General features: G+C 46.6%; 1 long non-coding RNA gene across 1 annotated transcript in view; it reads right to left on the bottom strand.

The window, feature by feature from the left end:
- Window positions 1-23,125: 23,125 nt before the first annotated feature.
- The window catches only part of LOC124556671, a 258,728-nt gene continuing 257,853 nt past the window's right edge, over window positions 23,126-24,000 (bottom strand). The window contains exon 3 of the long non-coding RNA XR_006968655.1: window positions 23,126-23,503. This is a non-coding gene — a long non-coding RNA (uncharacterized LOC124556671). The remainder of the gene's footprint in view (window positions 23,504-24,000) is intronic.

The raw sequence follows: 24,000 nt of genomic DNA, 5'->3' as shown, positions 1-24,000 counted from the left end.
TTCTTAAGTGTTGGTGAAGAGAAGTGGTTATGTACTTATGACTGCTGCTTCATTATATTGTTTCTCAAGTGGAGGCTGACGTCATAATCATTCAACAGACCTACATCTGAAAGTTTTCTTAGAAAGTTCTTCGAAAATCAAAAGCTGTACAACTGTACCTGTGTGATCGCCAGATAAACACGTTCCTGGTCCTCAGGTACTATGCTCTAACTAAACTGTTAATTCACACTGACCAACGTAAAAATCTAAGAATACACAGACATTTCTCCCTCACTGCGAAAGAAAACATCTTTCGAATATGTTTTGACCTGGTCAGAAATTTGTTTACCGGAATTCGAAGCAGTCACAAGGACATTGGGGCTACAAAAGAGTTCTCGAATTCTCGGTGTGTTTTACCCCTTACAAGTGAAATTGGGCACAAACAAATAATACGTATTGCACTGTTTTCTACCCTCTACACACGCACCAAGTTTCATCAAGATCGTTTACTGACACTTGGAAATGTTCCCTTGTAAGCCGAAGTCGTTCACTTAATGCGGCCAGTATAACCGGTCACCGCTCGGAATTAATTTCGGCCATGTGCACGACCTGTCAAAACTGTCGGATGCGGAAGTGTATGGACGACGTGCTGTCCTGTTCACGAGCCATTAAAATGTAGTATGTGCGCTTGGTCTCGTGGTAAGCGTCGCCCACTGTAGGTATTAAGTCTCGACTTACAGTGCACGTCATTCCCTACATTTTTTAAATCACATTTCTGTTACCTACTGAGGTTATCAGTCTGAGGAAACTTCAAAGATAATTTGCTTCTCTTTCTAGCCCAACTGTAACTGCAGAAACTTCCAGAAACTATTCCGTCAAACATCTCGTGGCAGATCAGTTTACGCTCGGGAGTTTCCCCGCTGTACATCGGCTACCGACTACTGGCAACACGAAACTCGCCGCTGGACATCAGGTGCCGCCCGACTATGCGAACGCGGTGCGGCGCTGTGAGTTTATTTATCAATCACCATTTTCTTGTTTTAAACTGTAGTACTCTTTTTACAGCTCCGTATTGGAGTCTGCATACTTGAAACTTCGGAATATTGTTCAAGCGTTACAGAGTAGAGTAGCAAGTGGAAAAAGGGGTAATATTTGCGACATGTTCTTCGCTTTGGGTTTAATACAAGGCAGCGGAGGTAGCTCTAAACCTTTGTATTGTACGTGGGGCGAGTGCTATTGTGCAAAATACGTTAGAAAAGGATTTTTTGGTTTCACGAAAGATCGTTCTGGCATGAATGATTTTCCACATTCAGGAAAACACGGTAACTGACATATGTAATGAACTGCTACCATTTGAGTTCTGTGTGATATTTGCATTCAATAGGCAAGGTTTAGAAGTCGGGAGCAGGACTACTGTATGCTCTAACTCAAAGCAACAAAAACCGAAGGGGTGACTGTTACTGCGTTTTTGCTTGAACATTGTCATTTCGATCATTTTATTTTTATTTATTTATTTATTTATTGTTCCGTGAGACCAAATTAAGGAGAAATCTCCATGGTCATGGAACGAGTCAATACATGAAATTATAACACGATATTAGAAACAGATAAAATGAAATATAAAAAAACATATTCAGGTGACAAGTCGTAAGTTTAAATAAAGAAAATCAACAATGTAACACTGGAATTTGCTTAATTTTTTAGCTCTTCCAGGAGCTCCTCGACAGAATAGAAGGAGTGAGCCATGAGGAAACTCTTCAGTTTAGACTTAAAAGAATTTGGGCTACTGCTAAGATTTTTGAGTTCTTGTGGTAGCTTATTGAAAATGGATGCCAGCCAACCTGTATCCTGGTAAAGGAAGCCTCTTAATTATCTCCTTATTTAAGAAGTGTTCAGATATACCAATAATTTCAGAGTCAACATCAATAAGCAGTTCACTAACTTTATCTCTAATACCTTGTATATTTTGATGAAATATACTAATTCCCTCATTACTCGAATACCTAAGCTTTGTCAAAAGTGGTTCCTTTGTTAGAGAGATTTCCCTTAAGCAGGAATACCAATCAGCTGACATCAATCTAAAAAAGGTGCAGCTCTAACACCCACTACTGCAGGAATTTTCCCATGAGTGATCCCACCAACCCCACCTATGCTGTCACCTATAAGCTTTGCCAACCTCCCCTTCCCATACCTGTTGAGGTGCAGGCCATGTCTAGTGAAACCCGTCCTGCTGATAGACTCCACCGACACCACTGAAATGTGACCCATGCTTTCTGCCATCAGCGCACCCCCAAGTCTCATGTTATTACGCCTGACGGCTGTATTAAGATGAGGCCGATCGTGACGCTGAAACAGTTCCACGAAATGCACATTCGTGTTGCCAGTCTGAGTGGCTATCTTTTCCAGGTCACCATCTATGTTATACTCCCCATCCCTATCAATACTATTACCAGCCCCACCCACAATCACTACCTGATCCTCTTTAGTAAAATCCCTACATAACCCCCCTATGTTAACAGTCACCTGAGCCAATCCTGCATTAGGCTTCACGATGCTGGTGACCTGGTACTCACTCCCAGCTCTTCCTGCAACTGCTGGCCTACACCTCTGCCATGAGAACTACCTAACAGCGGAACCTTCTTCTTCCTCTTCGACTTTGCAACTGTTCTAGCCACCGTAACTACTGAGGTCTGCTGCATACTTCCTACATCTACAGCTACTAAAGATTCCTCTCCACTAGACTCTGACAGTTGGTCATATCTATTGTAAACATCAGTAGTAAAACTATCTGAAAATCTTCTTCCCCTAGCAGATTTCTTGCCAACAGCCAGCTCCCATTCCCCAACCCCCTTCTCCCTCCTCATCCTATCTAGCTCCTCCTGTGCGTTTTTCAACTGCACCTGAAGGACACAGATCTTACGCTCCTGCTCCTCTATCAACTTACTCTTGCTACATAACCTGCAGTTCCAGGAGAGGATCTCACCAGAATGCCCACTGGCTTCCCCACTGCATTCCCCCCAGTGAAAATACTTCGAACAAGTCTCACCCGCAATCCACTACTCACGAACCTACGGCAAAGCCCACACTTCTCACTCATGGTAAAATTTTACTTTTTCTAAGTTCCGCTACTACAATAAGAAGATGTTAAAAACCTGACTACAATAATCACAAACTTACTCTACAAGGGAAGTGACTACTATTATTAACAGTATTAATAAACAACAAATGTGAATATAACAAAAGACTAATACAGAAAGAGAATCAAACGTCTAATGACACAGTAACGAAGCTGAAAACAGTTCCCAAAAGGTTCTTCTGAAATTATTTCACCAGAAAACACCGAGAACGCCGGTTGAAGACTACTAAAGTTCCTAAATAAACCACTATACACAAACAATTAATTAGTATGATGTGATTCTTGAGTTTCTCCCGGCGTATTTGATAATCAAAATATCCACGGGTGTGCAGCCGGTCTATAGTGTCCAACGGGCACAATATGTACATAGGGCGCGCACTATCTCTGACGCAGAGAGTCTACCCCAGGAATTGGAACATCTGAGAACTGTATTTCGAAAAAATGGGTACTCAGAGTGGCAGATTCAACGTGCTCTCCGCCCAACCACTGCAGCACAACCTGTTGAGATAGATGAAGTCACGAGGGAGGAGGTAGGCACTGCATTTATTCCATACACAGGCGCACTCTCGGGGAAAATCGCCCGCATTCTGAAGAAACACCGGGTCGGAACTATCTTTTGTCCTCTAAATAAAACTCGTGCACTGGTGGGGATTGCCAAAGATGACCTCGGTTTGAGGAAGGCCGGCGTGTACCAGATTCCGTGTCAATGTGGCAAGTCGTATATTGGTCAGACGATGCGTACCGTCGAGGATGGATGCCGTGAACACCAGAGGCACACTCGACTGATGTATCCGAGCAAGTCGGCTGTCGCTGAACATTGTTTGTCGGAAAATCACGCCATGGAGTATGACCGCACGAGATACTGGGACAGCGTTGTTAGAGAGGCCATCGAAATTCGCACCAATGACGACCTCATAAACCGTGACTGTGGCTATAATCTTAGCAAGGCTTGGGAACCAGCGATTGGGTTAATCAAGAGTAAATCGAACAAACGTATAGTTGTGACGACCACGGCGGACAGAGCCATCACACCGACGTCATCTCAGACGCCGTCGCAATCTGTTCCACCGCGCGACCGTGGCGCGGGGCGCGGACGGCGGAGGGAGCGCGCCGCTGGCGGAGGGTATTTAAATCATCCGCCGCCGCGACCGAACCCAGGCCAGACCGTGATTCGCGCGAGAAATGTCGAAGCGAACGGAGCTACGTCCTGCGAAGGGTGTGGCAGATCGCCGTCCGGCGGAGCTTGCTACGTCGGCGGCCCCATCTGGCCCCCCACTTATGACGGACCACGCAACGAATGAGGACATGATGGATATCGCTATGGATGCGCTTACAGTTCCGCTTCCGGAGTCAGAAGAAGACGAGCCGTCGGGCGTACCACCGCCTCGTCGGCAATCCGGCAAAAGCAGAAGAGAAGAAGATACAGCCCCTACCGGCGGGCGCAGCTCCCCGGTTGAGAAGCGATCGAAACAAACGCCTGCTGACGATGCTGACGGATTCACTCGCCCGAAGCGACGGCATACAGCGCGACGGCGGGTGCTGTCCACCCACGAGCCGGCATCCACTGCCAACACTTTTGCTGCCCTTGAGGATGCCCCTGAGGAACCGCCGCGCCCTTCCACGGTGCCAAGGAGGGATGCACCACTTCCGCCGATCGTTCTGAAATACGAAGGGACCTTCCGGCAGCTGCAACAGCTTCTCAATAGCTGGACGACGGCAGTCTACAATGTGAAGGTCGCCGGACGAGACATGTACAAGATTACGCTGCGCTCAGCAGACGACTACCGACGCGTAACGCAGGAGGCGTCTGAAAGGGCAATCCCTTTCTTCACTCACGCCACCACACCGGACCGCGTCCTGAAGATTGTCATCCGGCATCTGCCCTTCAACATGGAGCCGGATCACATTAAAGAAGAACTCGAAGAGCTCGACTTCAGTGTCAGAACTGTGGTCAAGATGAAGCAGCCCAAATCACGTGACTACATGCCCCTGTTTCTCGTCATCGCAACCGATACAATCGAGAACAGGAAGCTCTACCAGCTCACCCGACTCGCCAACGTCTCGGTGACCACAGAAGACTTGCGCGCCAAGAGAGGCCCTGTTCAGTGCTACCGGTGCCAGGGCATCAACCATGTCGCCCGGCATTGCTCCATGCCTGAAAAATGTGTGAAATGCGCCGGTGCCCACCCAGCGAAGGACTGCCCCATCCCTCGGAAGCAGCAGCCAACGTGCGCTCTCTGCGGGGGCGCTCACGTTGCCAGCTACCGCGGCTGTGAAGCTTGGAGACGCGCCAGTGCTCGTCAGCGCGGCCAGCCAGTCGCCGCGAAACAGAAGAAGTCTGCCAAGGCTGAACCTGCAATCTCCCACGCCACGGTTGTCGCCAGAGGACTGGCGCCCCGCCGACCCAACAGCGATGACGCCGACCATGCAGGCCCTCAGGCACGTCGCCGCAATGGCGACTCACACACCCGAGATGTTTTTGAAGACGCAGGGGCACGCCATCCACTACTAAACTGCGACACTCCACCTGAGCAGAATTCGTCGGACCCGGAATAGGGCCCCTCCTCTGCTGCCCTACCCGTGACGTCTGGTGCACGCTCCCAACGCCGCGGCGGCCGGCGCAAGACGGGGGGTCGCACAACCACCGCTCCAGAAGAAGCCACATACAATGGCGAAGAGGTGGCCACTTCCGTCGGCGCCAGCGACGATACGGCTCCTGCTGCCTCCGCCACGGACATCGCCAGTCTAATTACTCAACTCACCGCGCTTGTGGCGAGCACGACAAAACTGCTTGATGTCCTCACGCAGCACCTGACCGCTGCACAGAAGATTGCCGCTCCGGCAGCCACCAGACGCTCCTCCACTACTCATTATGGGAAGTGTTAGAGGACTCACGGTCGTCGCGTGGAACACCCTCTGTCTACGCACACAAGCTGGCGAATTTCGTCAATTTCTTCGCGATGAAGCCGTGGACATCTGTCTGCTCAGCGAAACCCGCCTTAAAGCAGGCATTGCAGTCAAAGCGCCGAACTACTCCTGTTACCGTGCTGACAGGCCAACTGCCGGCGGAGGAATGGCCATCTACATACGGAATGGGATCCGTCACCACCAGATTCAACTGCCGCCGCTCGTGACTCTGGAGGCGACTGGAGTTGTCGCGCACACGTCAGCTGGAGCCATAACCTTCATTGCCATCTACAAACCACCGTCGCATCCATGGGTAGATGCGGACTTAGAATCTCTTCTCTCCATCGGAGGCAAGCTGTTCATCGCTGGCGACTATAACTCCAAGCACGTCGCTTGGCGTTCACGACTCACCAACAGAGACGGACGCCGCGTCCTACGAATCGTGGATCGCAATGACGCCGTGGTAGTGGGTCCCTATGATCCCACCATCTTCCCCGCTAATGGACAACCGGACATCGTCGACTTTGCGGTCGTGAAAGGCATTCCGCACCGCATCCTCGCCTCAACACGGAATGTTCTCTCCTCTGACCATGTGCCAGTTGTTTTTGACGTCGACCTCGACCCACTGCAGTTACCCAGGCGTGGGGTGTCGCTCTCTGGAGTCAACTGGGATCTCTTTCGCCACACCCTGACCGAGTCCCTAGCTGGGATGCCACCTGCCGACGACGCAGAAGCTGAAGATTCCCTCCTCCACTTCACTGACGCCGCCCTCGCCGCAGTCGAAGAAGCGGCTCCGCCCAGACGCGAGCGTCAGGACCACTCTCGACAGCTGCCCCCCGATCTCCTTGCACAAATTGCCGAGAAGAACAGAGTGTACCGCGAATGGCAGCGTACACGGAACCCCGCCACCAAACGGCAACTCAACCGTATGCGGCGCGAAATCACGGTGGCTGTGGACAATCACCGCAACCGGGAGTGGGCTAGCCGTGTAGCGACTCTTCAGCTTGACGACGGGTCTGCCTGGAGGACCGCGAAACACTTCCTACGGCGAACGCAGCGTATGCCGCCTCTCCGAACTGCAACCGGAACTGTCTGCGAACCGAACGCGAAGGCTGATGCCCTCGCCGATGTTTTCGAAGAGAACTTCAAGCCTGTAGAGGATCCACTGGACGCAGCACATGAAGAGATGGTCGCTGCCCGGCTCCCTCGCTATCTGGAAACGGAGGGCGATGATGACATAGAGGCCACAACTCCTGAAGAAGTCTCGACGGCTCTGAAGGCCCTCAATCCAAAGAGAGCTGCAGGCCCTGACGACGTCTCCACTGCCATGCTGAAACAACTGCCTGAGGGCGCCTCTACTCACCTGGCAGCAATCTTCAACAAGATCTTTCGCACCGGCCACTTTCCCCTGCAGTGGAAGCATGCTGAGATTGTGGCTATTCCTAAGATGGGAAAAGATCTCCGCCAGCCGAAGAGCTATCGCCCAATTAGTCTGCTGCCTGCCATCTCGAAAGTTTTCGAGCGCATCTACCTGAAGAGGCTACAGCAACACGTCACCGCCGAAGCTCTACTCCCAGATGCCCAGTTCGGCTTCCGTAAGGGCCACTCTACGGAGCACCAACTTCTCCGACTCGTGGAGGAAGCCTTCGATTCCCTGGAGAGGCGCGAATACTTCGGAGCAGTCTTCCTTGATGTCTCGCGCGCTTTTGACAGCGTCTGGCACGATGGGCTGCTCTTCAAACTTCTCGAAATGGGGGTCCCTGGATCCCACATCCGTCTGCTACGGTCCTTCCTCGATGGACGGACTTTTCACGTCCGTGCAGAAACTGGCCTGTCAACAGTCCGTCCCATCAGAGCAGGCGTGCCACAAGGGTCGGTCTTGGGGCCGATCCTGTACACGCTCTACACGGCTGATACGCCGACGGTCCCTCGTGTGCATCTAGCACTGTACGCCGACGACACTGCGCTCTACTCACGAAGTATGCGCGCGGACACACTTCGCCAGAGGTTGCAGCACGCTGTCGACACCCTAGCCGATTGGGCCGTCAAGTGGAAACTCCAGTTCAACGGCGCCAAGACGCAATTTTTCATTGCCACCCGTCGTGTCATCCCAGCCGCTCTGCCCCCACTCGTCGTTGGAGGCAGTCCTGTCAACTGGCGACCGACAGCGCAGTATCTTGGGGTCACCATAGATCGCCGCCTCACCTGGGGCCCACACGTGAAGGGCGTCGTAAACAAAGCAAGGGGTCGACTTCTCCAGCTCTACCCCCTGCTCAACCCGACGTCGACTCTTCCTCCGCGACTGGGCGTCACGTTGTACAGGGCGCCAATCCGCCCTGTCTTCGATTACGCGGCTGTCGTCTGGGGGAATGCGGCAGACGACCATCTGAAGAAACTACAATCTCTGCAGAACAGGGCTCTCCGCCTCGCGCTGCACCTGCCGCGGGACTTCCCATCTGGACCACTGCACGACCTCGCTGAGGTCCGCAAAGTCAAGGACCACATCCGTACGGTTGCCCGCCGCTTCTACGAACAGGCGCGGCAATCCGAGAACCGGTACATACGCTCTCTGGGGCAGAAGATACGGCGCAATGCCAATACACGCTGGCCCCAGCTCCTTACGGCATAGGCTGCCACTGAAGAAGAAAAAAGAGTGGAAACAACCAGAAGCCAATCCCCTCTAGAAGACGCACCACCAGAATTAATGGGAGGCAAAACATGTATATGTTGTGAACTCCGCTTTACTCGAAGAATGAAGTTTCTTCGTGAAGGAGCCACGCAGTGACCGAACCCAGTTCCCTCTGAGCAGCCATAACGTACGGATCTCCGTGCCGGCACGTTCACAGGAGCTCAGTCCGTCGGTTCACCTGAGGATGGCGACATGTATGATCGCCGAAATATTGTGCCCGTTGGACACTATAGACCGGCAGCACACCCGTGGATATTTTGATAATTAATTAGTACTTAGCTTTCGATGCGCCGCTACAGCTGCAACTGGTCAGCGCATCACTATGCAATATTGTTACTGGTGACGAATTATGATACCATTATGTTACCTTGGAAGGAAGGAATTAACACTGAGCCCCAACAAAAGACATATACTGGAGTAAAGGGCAGCGAGAACATAATATATTGCAGCTGGTGGCTCAAAAATGGTGTTCTGCGATACGAACTCCTCCCCAGGCATGTGTCAATCGTAGCTGGTATTTGTTGCCAACAACTTGAGACACTTTTCGGTCGTAGTATAAGAAAAATGACGACAAAACTCCATCACTTGTTGCTACTACACGGAAACGCGCACAAAAAAACACTATCCAGAAATTTGCTCGTCTTCTAGACTCAGATCCTTATCCTTCCCGCTCCTTAAACAAAAAACTTTAAAGAAAATTCCTTTCCGGACGAAAATGCATTTCCAACCAGGTTTGACGACGTCTTTAACTCAGATCCAGAAAGTGTCCACAGGCTTGGAATCGGTAAGCTATCTGAGCATTGTCAGGCAGTTTTAGATAATGTGAGAGAATATATTGTTGATGGTTTACTTCCCCCTGATGTTTACCATTGTGTTCAACAAACTAATGAAGCCGCTATTGGCTGAAAATGGTTTAAGGACTATGGGACTTAACATCTGAGGTCATCAGTCCCCTAGACTACGTAAACCTAACTAACCTAAGGACATCACACATATCCATGCCCGAGGCAGGATTCGAACCTGCGACCGTAGCATCCGCGTGGTTCCGGACTGAAGCACCTAGAACCGCTCGGCCACCGCGGCCGGCGAAGCCGCTATTAAACTAGTCACTGTGCTAACGTAAATGAAAGACAGCGTTCTACTACAACCTTACGACGAAAGTCTACTTTAATAATAGATAAGGTGTGTGAAACAAGAACGTGTCTCTGTCGGCATGAAATAGTAAGATCTCACTCTGGACTTCGAAACGGTCTATGTGTACTTACTCTCCCGTGCCATTCTCAACTAGTATGGAAATGTAGCTTTTTGTAAACAAAATAAATAAAATTCCTTATTGATTTTCTGTCTGGGTGCCTGTAGTTCTGCCACAAAGCGCTAAAAATGTATCCTGTAGCGAGACTAGAACCACAACCCAAGAAAACCTTCATTTCACAGACGACCACGTTACCTCATGCCTAGCGATTAGTTACGGTTTTTCACCCTCCCCTATTGCCTCAGTGGTGACTAGGACAGGTAACTCGCAACTTAAAAGACGAGATAGTTGCAATTTTTGCGTGGAACGACTTTCTTGGCCTTGAAACCATAAATTGGTAATCTTAGTTCGCACATAATACGAAAACCACTCAGGTTATTCAATGGAAATTATACAAACACATCAGGTGAATTTAGCTGGATGTAGCTCGTTGCTCACAGAGTTGCCAAATATATCCTGTGTTGTTGCCAATATTCTGTTATACTCCTAGAAGGAATAATACCAGTCGACACGTTCCTGTAACGGGCAGGAAAGTAATCACAGCTGGTGTCTCGAAAACGCAGCTGCCGAGGGCCGGAATACCCAAAGATTATGTCAGTGATATGTAAATTGAAAGTGTAGGGGGGAGAATGGAAAGGGAATAGCGATGTCAGCTGCATCGGGACATTACGCAGAATCAACGGCAGCGAGCGAAAATGTGTGCCGCATCGGGATTCGGATCGAGATCTCCTGCTTACGAGAGAGGTGCGTTAACCCATGCATCATCCGGGACACAGTGTTAGCACAACTGTGCGAAATGTCTCGACACGCCTCATGGGCGACTCACATTCCCACCGAGCGCCATCTGTCCACAGTCCCTCTCCGTTTCCTCCATGTTCGCTATTCTGAGGTTCCCGCAGGAGCTAGAACGTACTTGCGTATCTGCACTGAAGAACATGGATCCATTGCACATCTTGGCGAATAAATTATATGAATGCATGAAATTCGGACATGTCCGAAAGAACAGGCATTAACACCCCTGAAGCCCACGTAAAACACAGGCCAATTCCAGTGAGGTGACGGAAGTCAAGGAATACCTCCTAATATTGTGTCGGACCTGCTTTTTGCCCGGCATAGTGCAGTAACCCTATGTGGCATAGACTCAACAAGTCGCTAGAGGTCGCCTGCAGAAATATTAAGCCATGCTGCCTCTACAGCCGTCCATAATTGCGAAACTGGTGCCGGAGCGGGATCTTGTACATGAACTGACCTCACGATTAAGTCCCATAAATGTTCGATGGGATTCATGTCGGGCGATCTGGGTGGCCAAGTCATTAGCTCGAAATTTCCAGAATGTTCTTCAAACCGATGGCGAACAACCATGGCCTGGTAACATGGCACATTTTCATTCATAAAAATTACATCTTTGTTTGGGAACGTGAAGTCCATGAATGGCTGCAAATGTCTCGAAGTAGCCGAACATAACCACTTTCAGTCAACGATCGGTTCAGCTGGACCAGAGAACACGGTCAATTCCATGTAAACACAGATCACCCTGTTAAAATAACTTAAGCCGGGTGACAATAGCCGATATTTCGACAGGAGCACACCTGCCCAAATTCAAGGCTGAACTGCACCAAGTAAGCGCTGTACAAGTGAATGTAAAACCTCGGTTTTCAGAGAAACTCCGTAAAGACAGCACCCCCCCCCCCCCACCCACACACACACACACACACACACAATGTAAAGACAAAGACTAGCGCCATCTAAAACCAAAGATAACCGACGTCAGAAGTTATCGATAGTTAAATTAATAATCAAGTGGTGAGGTAGCGTAAACTCTGTCCTGCAGTTCCTCGACAAGAGAGAGAGCAGGATGTCATGCAGAATTTAAACAAAAACTACCATCTCTATTCATAAGGTTACTTGCCAATTGAATTTAAACAGATTCCTTAGTAACACTACCCCAGTAGCTTGAAGTGCATGCCAGAATCTCCGTGTTGTTGTAGTCCATGGGATGACCTGTGCCAAAACAATGTTCGGCAATAGTGGATTTCCTCGGCTGTTGTAAACGTGTGTGGCGCTTATGTTCAGTACGCCGGTCCTCCACAGTCCTGATACCCTGACCAATATATGACATGCCACAACTGCGAGAAATGTGGTAGACACCAGACTCACGCAAACCAAGATCATCCTTACCGGACGGCCGAAGTGGCCGTGCGGTTCTAGGCGCTGCAGTCTGGAACCGCGAGACCGCTACGGTCGCAGGTTCGAATCCTGCCTCGGGCATGGATGTGTGTGATGTCCTTAGGTTAGTTAGGTTTAACGAGTTCTAAGTTCTAGGGGACTAATGACCTGAGAAGTTGAGCCCCATAGCGCTCAGAGCCATTTGAACCATTTGAACCATCCTTACGGAACCTAAAAGGACACTGATCTTAGATCGTGGTTGAGAAACACACTTCACATCATATTTCCGCAAAATACGACCAATCCTTTTCGAAATGCTCCCTGAATAAGGCAAATAGGCCGTAGACTTTGGTGCCACCTTGGTATTATCATCATTCACCCGGTGCACAGTTGATCGATAGCGCAACGACGTTTAATCTGTCTTTCACCACAATAATTCTGACGAAAGGTGACTTCGAGATGAGCTAACTCAGGTGACAAACTGTCACTGTCTGAGATGACATAGGTCCTGTGGACCCACGTTGAGCCAGATGGTGACAACGATCAGCCTGTCAGCGTGAGTACGCTTCCTGTAAACGGCATGTCCCAACGAACCATCCACCTTCCTACTCACCAACACATCACATCAACGCCTCTATGCTACCACAATATTCAATTGAGAATTATAGATGTGTAATGCGACGGCAGAGAAGTGCTGAAGATTGTAGAATTTACCGAGTCGGTCCATATGCTGCTGATTCATAGCGACAAAATCACCACCACGTCGATTATAGCCTAGACTTAATTTCAGCTTGTCAATGAATTGCTCAACAGTGGGTGAATAGCATCAATGCCCCTGAACCTCACGTACAACACAGGTCCATTATACCGAGGTGACAGAAATTATGGGATACCTAAGACGGTCATCCTCTTCCACCTCCAACGTGAAACGAATATTCGGCTGAATTGAATTCTGGTTTCTAAAAGGTTGTTCAAATTCTCACTGCCTTACGACGTATCCCATAACTTGTGTCACCTCAGTGTAATGGACCTGTGTAGTACATGGCTTTTCGCGGATGATGCTGTAGTATACAGAGAAGTTGCAGCATTAGAAAATTGTAGGGAAATGCAGGAAGATCTGCAGCGGATAGGCGCTTGGTGCAGGGAGTGGCAACTGACCCTTAACATAGACAAATGTAATGTATTGCGAATACATAGAAAGAAGGATCCTTTATTGTATGATTATATGATAGCGGAACAAACACTGGTAGCAGTTACTTCTGTAAAATATCTGGGAGTATGCGTGCGGAACGATTTGAAGTGGAATGATTATATAAAATTAATTGTTGGTAAGGCGGGCACCAGGTTGAGATTCATTGGGAGAGTCCTTAGAAAATGTAGTCCATCAACAAAGGAGGTGGATTACAAAACACTCGTTCGACCTATACTTGAGTATTGCTCATCAGTGTGGGATCCGTACCAGATCGGGTTGACGGAGGAGATAGAGAAGATCCAAAGAAGAGCGGCGCGTTTCGTCACAGGGTTATTTGGTAACCGTGATAGCGTTACGGAGATGTTTAACGAACTCAAGTGGCAGACTCTGCAAGAGAGGCGCTCTGCATCGCGGTGTGGCTTGCGAGCCAGGTTTCGAGAGGGTGCGTTTCTGGATGAGGTATCGAATATATTGCTTCCCCCTACTTATACCTCCCGAGGAGATCACGAATGTAAAATTAGAGAGATTAGAGCGCGCACGGAGGCTCTCCGGCAGTCGTTCTTCCTGCGAACCATACGCGACTGGAACAGGAAAGGGAGGTAATGACAGTGGCACGTAAAGTGCCCTCCGCCACACACCGTTGGGTGGCTTGCGGAGTATAAATGTAGATGTAGATGGGGTTCAGGGGCGTTGATGCTGTTCACCTACTATTGAGCAATTCTTTCACAAACACAAATTAAGTCTGGGCTATAATCGACGTGGTGGTGGTTTGGCGTTATGAATCAGCAGCATATGGACAGTCTCAGTAAATTCTACAATCGTCAGCACATCTCTGCCGTCGCATTGCACCTCTGTAATTCTCATTTGAATATTGTGGTAGCATAGAGGCGTTGTTCATATAAAAACGTCAGGGGCTAAATTAATATCATTCTCCACAGGCTCTGCATAGTACCTCTGCACCATACTTATCTTTGTGAAGCAGTTGTTATTTCGTGTTCTTTCCGTCTTAAGCGCACTGCATGTTAAAAAGCCCTTCATCATAGACACTTTTCGCTTTTATTGACTTAATCATTGCGAGTAGATGATTTCTGTCGTTCTTTCAGTATTTATAGGCTGAATGACGGTTTTGCTTAAGGATGACTTATCTATTAGTGTTCTGTGTTACTTGTTCCACTTTCTGGTGACGACTGTTTCTCCTTTCACGTTAGCTGGTTTAATTTGCTCCGCTTGTTTTGGAGATCGCTTTTTCGTACGTGGCGTATCGTTTTCATGCGCACTAGAGTACTTGGTATGTTATTTATAGCTTACGTAGTTCCGCTATGGATATTCAAGTTTGACAGTCAATGCTGTGCTGTTATTTGTTCATTTGTGTTCCTCTGTTTTGGGGATAGTGCCAATGACAACGTTCTTAAGAAAAATATTTTCAAGTTGTATAATGATCAAAGTCATGTTGACTATCTACAATATTTACAGTAAAACGACTGAAACGCTCCAAAAATGTGAATCCTGTCAGGTGAATGAGCTTTTCAGTACGCAGTACACTTAAGACAGAACAACGAAATAATTGTCACTCAAGGCTCATGTAAGCTGGTATTCCTTTTGCTGGTAGTATAATTGAATCTTGACAATAATGCAGAATAAGTTTGGCAACTTTGTGCCGAACTAATTACATCTACATCTACACCTTCATGGTTACTCTGAAATGCACACTTAAGTGCCTGGCAGAGGGTTCATCGAACCATTTTCATACTACTTCTCTACCATTCCACTCTCCAATGGCCCGTGGGAAAAATGAACACCTAAATCTTTCCGTTCTGATTTCCCTCAGTTTATTATGATGATAATTTCTCCTTACGTAGGTGGGTGGCACCAAAATATTTTCGCATTCGGAAGAAAAAGTTGGTGATTGAAATTTCGTAAATTGATCTCGCCGCAAAGAAAACCGCCTTTGTTTCAGTGACTCCATCAACTCGCATATCATATTAGTGACACTCTCACGCCTATTGCGCGATAACACGAAACGAGCTGCCCTTCTTTGCACTTTTTCGATGTCCTCTGTCAAACCTACCTGGTAAGGATCCCACGCCGTGCAGCAATATTCCAGCAGAGGTCGGATAAGTGTAACGTAGGCTGTCTCTTTAGTGGGTTTGTCGCATCTTCTAAGTTTTCTGCCAACAATACGCCGTCTATGTTTCGCCTTCCCCACAATATTATCTATGTGGTCTTTCCAATTTGAGTTTCTCTTAATTGTAATTCCTAGGTATTTAGTCGAATTGACAGCCCTTAGATTTGTGCGAGCCGGTCGGAGTGGCCGAGCATTTTTAGGCGCTACAGTCTGGAACCGCGCGACCGCTACGTTTGCAGGTTCGAATCCTGCCTCAGGCATGGATGTGTGTGATGTCCTTAGGTTAGTTAGGTTTAAGTAGTTCTAAGTTCTAGGGGACTGATGACCTCAGCAGTTAACTCCCATAGTGCCCAGAGCCATTTGAACCATTTGTGCGATTTATCGTATACCCAAAATTTATCGGATTTCTTTTAGTACCCATGTGGATGACCTCCAACTCTTCTTTGTTTAGTGCCAATTGCCACTATTCGTACCATACAGAAATTCTCTCTAAATCATTTTGTAATTGGAATTGATCTCTGATGATCTTACTAGACGGTAAATTACAGCGTCATTTGCAAATAATCTAAGGGGGCTTAGATCATTTTGTAATTGGAATTGATCTCTGATGATCTTACTAGACGGTAAATTACAGCGTCATTTGCAAATAATCTAAGGGGGCTGCTCAGATTATCACCCAGATCATTCATGTAAATCAGGAACAGCAGAGGGCCTATGACTACCTTGCGGAGCGCCAGATATCAGTTGTGTTCCACTCGATGATTTACCGTCTATCACTACGAACTGTGACCTCTCTGAGAGGAAATCACGAATCCAATCACATAACTGAGACGATACTGCATATGCAGGCAGTTTGTTTAATAGTCGCTTGTGAGAAACTGTATCAAAAGCCTTCTGGAAATCTAGGAATATGGAATCGATCTGAGATCCGTTATCAACAGCACTCATTACTTCATGGGACTAAAGAAGTAAATGTGTTGAACGAGAACGATATTTTCTGAATCCGTGTTGGTTATGTATCAATAAGTCATTTTCTTGAAGGTGATTCATAATGTTCGAGTACAGTATATGCTCCGAAATCCTACTTCAAATTGAGGTCAGTGATATGGGTCTCTAATTCAATAGGTTACTTCTATTTCCTTTCTTGAATATTGGTGTGACTTGTGCTACATTCCAGTCTTAAGGAACAGACTTCTCGTCAAGTGATCTGTTGTATATGATTCCTAAGAAAGGCGCTATTGCGTCTGCATCCTCGGAAAGGAACCTGCTTGGTATACTATCTGGACCGGAAGGCTTGCCTTTCTTTAGTGGTTTGAGTTGTTTCACAACACCTAAAATATCTACTTTTCTGCCGCTCATGCTAACAGCTGTTCTGGTTTCGAATCCTGCTAAATTCATTTGATTTTACGTGTCATTTGCATTGAAAAATCTTTGTGATTTTCGCTTAAGGTGAGAAATAAGGTCCTCAATTTACGATTTTACGTTCAGGAAAGTCATTCCACGTGGAAATTGCAACAAATCTCGTCTTTCACCACTGGGCAATAAGTGAGACACGGATACTGCAGGTCTTCGTCAGACCTGGGATAATGTGGTCGCTCCTCAGATAAAGGCTGTGTTGGCCCGTGAGCCCAGTCTCACTGAAGGGTATATTTTTAGGCGTACTGTTACAGCACTAAAAGCAGTCACTCTGAAAATCAGGAACGAAATATTAAGAAAATTCCTACATCAAATATAGTCTCGCTACTTCCAGTATCTCCTAGTGTAAGGGCGTGGCACAATTGATAATGCTTCTTTCCACTTCTGCCGACATAACTTAACGGTTTCTGTGAATACACAGTTTTATTACGAAATTCCACACTTCCATACTATTTGAGTATGACAGGACAGCAAGTAAAAACACAGTTTCGAACCCCAAAGTGAATAATATCTTACTAATTCGTGCTCGTGTGGTGGCACTCGTGTTATAGATTCTTCATGTTATATTAAAAAAGACATTCGTCGTAAGGTTGTCATGGTAAGTTGTATTTTATTTGCATTAGTGCAGTGCATATTCTAGCAGCGTTTTCCTTTAATATATTCAACACAACAGTAAACATTTATCAATCATCAACAATATATTTTCTCACATTGTCTAACACAGTCTGACAATGCTCAGGTAGATTAACGATTCCACGCGTGAAGAAACCGACTGGTTCTGAGTTACAGATGTCAAACCGGGTATGAAGAGCATTTTCGTCCGGAAAAGCATTTTCGTGACGTTTGTTCAATAAGGAGTGGGAAAGGTTAAGATTTGAGGGTATAAGGTCAGAATAACAAGTGCGTGAGGGATGGATTCCCTAACAACCTTCTGGATAGTTTGGTTTTTGGAATCAGCAGGGTGTCTTATCGTGTATTAGCAACAAGCGATGCAGTTTTATCTGTCGTTTTTCTTACAATGCGAACGATATGTGCCTCGGTTGTTGGCAAAAAATTCCAGCTGCTTTGTACACACTCTGGGGGAGAGTTCCTGAAGCACAATACATTTTTTTAGCCAATAGATGCAATATTTGTTCACACGGCCCTTTGCTCGAGTTTTTGTCGCTTGTTAACGTTCAGCCGTTAAATTTTTGTTAGGGAGTTAACATAAAGGCACCATAACTCGCCACCAGCAGCAATGTTGCATAGGAATGCTCATTGTATGTACTGATGGTATTTATGCAAAAATTGAATAATAATCACTGCTTTGTTTTTTGTTGCAATATCGCACGACGCTTAAATGGTCGCAGTTCATCATATACAGCCCATCACGAATCGATACTTCCTGAACGTGGATAATCATTCATGCCGTATCTATCTTTCTTGAAACAAAAAAATCCATTTATGACGTGTTTTGCCCGAAGACACTCTCCCCACGGACAATACAAACATTCCGAGCCGCCTCTGCTGCCTTTAACCTTCTATTAAATTCAAAGCGAGTAATACGTCGCAAGTGTTAAACATTTTTCCACTTGAGTCTATTTTACAACTCTTAATCAACGTTCGTAAGTTTCAAGTATGCAACATCCAATACGTAACTGCAAGATAAATTCTAGAACTTCGGGAGGGTAAATTAAATTGATAAATACACTCATAGTCCCGTGCCACGTACCCTGGCGCACGGCGCCTGACGTTGAGCAGCAGGTGGCGTATGGCCGGTAGCCGCTGTCCGGCGGCCGCTGCACGGCGAAGACCGTAAACTGCTCTGAACTTGACACAGTCGCGAACTGTTTGGAGGAATAGTTTTTGCTGTTACAGGACTGTTACAAAGTGCAGCGAATTATCTTAAAGTTTCCATCAGAGTGATAACTCTGGCAGTCACCTGAAATGCAATTTAAAAATATAGGGAATGTGGCGAACTACAATGCGTGACGCTTACCACGAAACCACGAGCAGATAAAGCACTGAAACAGCTGAAGAGTGATAGCACGTCCTCCATACTCTGCTGCATCCAACATTGTTGCCAGATCGGCATATGACTGAACTTAAGAATTTTGAGCGCCGTCCGCTTTTACTGGCCACCTTAAGTGAATGACTCCGGCTTAGTCTCAACGGCGGCCGGACGAGGCAGGGTTTTATGTCTAAGACTGTACACTACTAGCTGTGTGACGTGGTGCATTGTCCTGCTGGTAGATGCCACCGTGCCGGGGAAAAACTAGCTACACTTGTGGTAGACATGGTCCCCAAGGATTGATGCAACTTGTGTTGATCCATTATGCCTTTCAGATTGACTAGGTCACACCGGAAATGCCACGAAAACATTCACAAGACCATAAGCCTCCCTCTTCCGGCGTCGACACTTTTAGGTTTGTTGCAGTATGTTTGCCTTCAGGCGTTTTATGTCGTACGCACCAACGACCATCAGTCCGATTGAGCATAAAACGTGATTCATCTAAAAGGCCATCTTTTTCCTCTCAGTGGACGTCCAGTTGCTGTATTGGCGTCCAAATACCCGCCTTCGTCACCGATGAGCAGCAGTCAGCATGGATGAACGAGTCAGGCGCCACCTGTAGAGGCCCATACGCACCAACGTTCGCTGAACGCTCGTTGAGGAGACACTGTTGGTAGCCCCTTGGTTCATGTGATCGGTCAGTTGCTCAACAGCTGCGCGTCTATTCGCCCGTTCACATCTCCGCAGCAGTCGTTAACCCTTGTCATCTGTGGCCCGTAGCTCATAACGTTTGTCTTAGGGCCGGTTTTGCATAGCGCCATTTTGCCATGCACGAAATGCTTCCGAAATGCTTCCACCAATGGCCCGAAAACCAATGATCACGCACTTTTGTCAGATAAATCGCTCCGCTTCCGCTTTACGACATCAACTGCACTGGTTTACGCTTCCCCCCGACACACTATACAGGGTGGTCCATTGATCGTGACCGGGCCAAATATCTCACGAAATAAGCGTCAAACGAAAAAACTATAACGAACGAAACTTGTCTAGCTTGAAGGGGGAAACCAGATGGCGCTATGGTTGGCCCACTAGACGGCGCTGCCATAGGTCAAACGGATATCAACTGCGTTTTTTTAAATAGGAACCCCCATTTTTTATTACATATTCGTGTAGTACGTAAAGAAATATGAATGTTTTAGTTGGACCACTTTTTTCGCTTTGTGAAAGATGGCGCTATAATAGTCGCAAACATATGGCTCACAATTTTAGACGAACAGTTGGTAACAGGTAGGTTTTTTAAATTAAAATACAGAACGTAGGTACGTTTAAACATTTTATTTCGGTTGTTCCAATGAGATACATGTACCTTTGTGAACTTATCATTTATGGGAACGCATGCTGTTACAGCGTGATTACCTGTAAATACCACATTAATGCAATAAATGCTCAAAATGATGTCCGTCAACCTCAATGCATTTGGCAATACGTGTAATGACATTCCTCTCAACAGCGAGTAATTCGCCTTCCTTAATGTTAGCACGTTCATTGACAATGCGCTGACGCATGTTGTCAGGCGTCGTCGGTGGATCAGATAGCAAATATCCTTCAACTTTCCCCACAGAAAGAAATCCGGGGACGTCAGATTCGGTGAAGGTGCGGGCCATAGTATGGTGCTTCGACGACCAATCCATCTATCATGAAATATGCTATTCAATACCGCTTCAACCTCACGCGAGCTATGTGCCGGACATCATTCATGTTGGAAGTACATCGCCATTCTGTCATGCAGTGAAACATTTTGTAGTAACATCGGTAGAACATTACGTAGGAAATCAGCATACATTGCACCATTCAGATTGCCATCGATAAAATGGGGGCCCAATTATACTTCCTCCCGTAATGCCGCACCATACATTAACCCACCAAGGTCGCTGACGTTCCACTTGTCGCAGCCATCGTGGATTTTCCGTTGCCCAATAGTGTATATTATGCCGGTTTACGTTACCGCTGTTGCTGAATGACGCATCGTCGCTAAATAGAACGCGTGCAAAAAATCTCTCATCGTCCCGTGATTTCTCTTGTACCCACTGACAGAACTGTACACGGCGTTCAAAATCGTCGCCATGCAATTCCTGGTGCATAGAAATATGGTACGGGTGCAATCGATGTAGCATTCTCAACACCAACGTTTTTGAGATTCCCGATTCTCGCGCAATTTTTCTGCTACTGATGTGCGGATTAGCCCCGACAGCAGGTAAAACACATACTTGGGCATCATCATTTGTTGCAGGTCGTGGTTGACGTTTCACATGTGGCTGAACGCTTCCTGTTTCCTTGAATAACGTAACTATCCGACGAACGGTCCGGACACATGGATGATGTCGTCCAGGATACCGAGCAGCATACATAGCACACGCCCGTTGGGCATTTTGATCACAATAGCCATACGTCAACACGATATCGACCTTTTCCACAATTGGTAAACGGTCCATTTTAACAAGGGTAATGTATCACGAAGCAAATACCGTTCGCACTGGCGGAATGTTACGTGATACCACGTACTTATACGTTTGTGACTATTACAGCGAAAAGAGTGGTCCAACTAAAACATTCATTTCTTTACGTACTACACGAATATGTAATAAAAAATGGGGGTTCCTATTTAAAAAAACCCAGTTAATATCCGTTTGATCTATGGCAGCGCCATCTAGCGGGCCAACCATAGCGCCATCTGGTTTCCCCCTTCAAGCTAGACGACTTTCGTTCTTTGTAGTTTTTTTCGTTTGATGCTTATTTCGTGAGATATTTGGCACGATCACTATCAATGGACTACCCTGTATATACCCTCCACTATTAGAGCAGCCACCTGTCGTTTGTGACTGGTTATAGCGCGCTGACGTCGTACATAGGCGGTGGTCACGTTAATGTCACTGGACAGCGTAATTTTAAAGAAAAGCAAAAGGAAATGCAATATAGCGGAAGCCATCAACACATCCTAGAGTGGTGATTATTAGTCCCTTTATAGACGGAACATATTTGATATTAAAGGGAATTTTCATTACGAATAGTCAGCAGGGAAGCGGAGGAGACGTGATGTTTAATTCATAACCACTAGTGTCGTGAGTGAAAGCCCCCATGTATTTGTGATCTCTCGCCGATTGATTGTATAGGCGTACTGTCGGTAATGTGAATAAGTTAATGTTATAGGTCTCATTGATTATATTCTAGAGAAGTACGCTAGGAATGGAAACCCATTTTCTACTACCCCTTTCTTTCATCCGTACATATCTATAACACAAACACAACATTGCAATTCGCAATCAGTCATCACAGCACAAGCTATGAAGCATGACGCAACATGATTTGTGTGTGTGGTAAGATAAGAACGAATAATGAAACTCGTGCATTGTACTACAACCGAAATGGAACTGACCTGAGTTCGGTCTGAGGCGTATTCCTGATCATTTGTCTGTGTCACGTCATAAATCTAGGTGCAACTGAGGCTGTTGATTTATAAAATTAAAATTCCTATTTAATACCTTGTAGTGACAATATCAGATTGGCGGGAACCGGGAATTGGTACTAACTGCAATGGTAAAGTTTACGACGGTTAGTAATCTAGGGTTAATGAGTAATAGCGGTAAAATTTTACTGCGAAAAAGGTAATAGCCACTGTAAAGACTTAATTTCTTTACTTTTTCTGCGGTTTGAAACAAAACGAGTGTAACGATATCGACGACTGAAATGCCAATTTCTAATATTAATCACCGGATGACTTCTGGGTATTTAGATTCTATGAGTGGAGTTGGCATTTACAGTTCGGACAGAGGTAATATGACGTTTCACTTCGTTATGATTACCTGTTTTAAACAGACATGCTGCTCCATCTCCGAAAGACTGTTAGCAACCTGTTGGAGCACATACAAAACACTGCGATGACGTAATCTGTCCTGATTTTCCATGATTTACCGGCAAGCGGTAGTACAGAACGCACCTTTTTGTCGCATATCGTGGCAGGTTTTGCGTGAACGTGGGGGAAAGAGTTTAGAGGTCCGCACTTCCTCCGTATCAGCCACTTGTCACTTCCATGTGTGTGCTGTAGCAGCAGCTTCTTTTAAAATCTTTTTTCGAAGGCAACTGTCTTCCACGATTGCACCAGGTAGCGGCGAAAACGGCGTTTGTCCTTGCAGAAACGACGACATGCGGCGAATGAAAGCGACTACAAATAATGACACATAATTACTCTACTTAAAGATCCGAGCTTTCATCATAGTTTAATAAGAGGCTTGTATTTTTATTTAATATCTCAGTTATACAGAAAGTGTTGTATGTCTCCACACAAAAAATAGCACTTGTACAATGCAACCAATTTTATATTGATACAAAGTTGGATGAAGTACAGGAAAGGCTACTTCACACTCTGATGGGGAAATGACTATTTACACAACCAAACTTTCCGGCTGTGACTCTCAACAAACTTGCACCTTATGGTTCTCACACATTATTTTCTACAGTACCCAGTCATATTCGCCTGCGCTACAAGAGCAGAAGTGAACAACAGCTCCGCAGACGCCGTGAAGCCCACCATTGCCACTCCTGACAGCACAATCCGCTCGCCGCGTGACCAAGAACTGCAGCACCATCCGCTTTCCTGGAACAGATTAAATATTACCAAGTTTTTCACTGAGCTTTGCTGTCCAAAGTAAACGTTAGATAACACTGAAAATAAACTACTGAATTTTAACATTTAATCATCTTTGATGGAGGCGACTGGAAAAAAGCGCAGGTGACGCCTGTATATAAGAAGGGTAGAAGGACGGATCCTCAAAATTACAGACCAATATCCTTAACGTCGGTTTGTTGCAGGATTTTCGAACATATTCACATTTCGAATATAATGAATTTCTTTGAGACAGAAAAGTTGCTGTCCATGCATCAGCACGGCTTTAGAAAGCATCGCTCCTGCGAAACGCAACTCGCCCTTTTTTCACATGATATCTTGCGAACCATGGATGAAGGGTATCAGACGGATGCCATATTTATTGACTACCGGAAAGCGTTTGACTCGGTGCCCCACTGCAGACTCCTAACTAACGTACGAGCATATGGGGTTGGTTCCCAAATATGTGAGTGGCTCGAAGACTTCTT

This window comes from Schistocerca americana, chromosome X, assembly GCF_021461395.2.
Source record: "Schistocerca americana isolate TAMUIC-IGC-003095 chromosome X, iqSchAmer2.1, whole genome shotgun sequence".
Lineage (NCBI taxonomy): Eukaryota > Metazoa > Arthropoda > Insecta > Orthoptera > Acrididae > Schistocerca > Schistocerca americana.
This window is presented reverse-complemented; position numbering and strand designations above follow the sequence as displayed.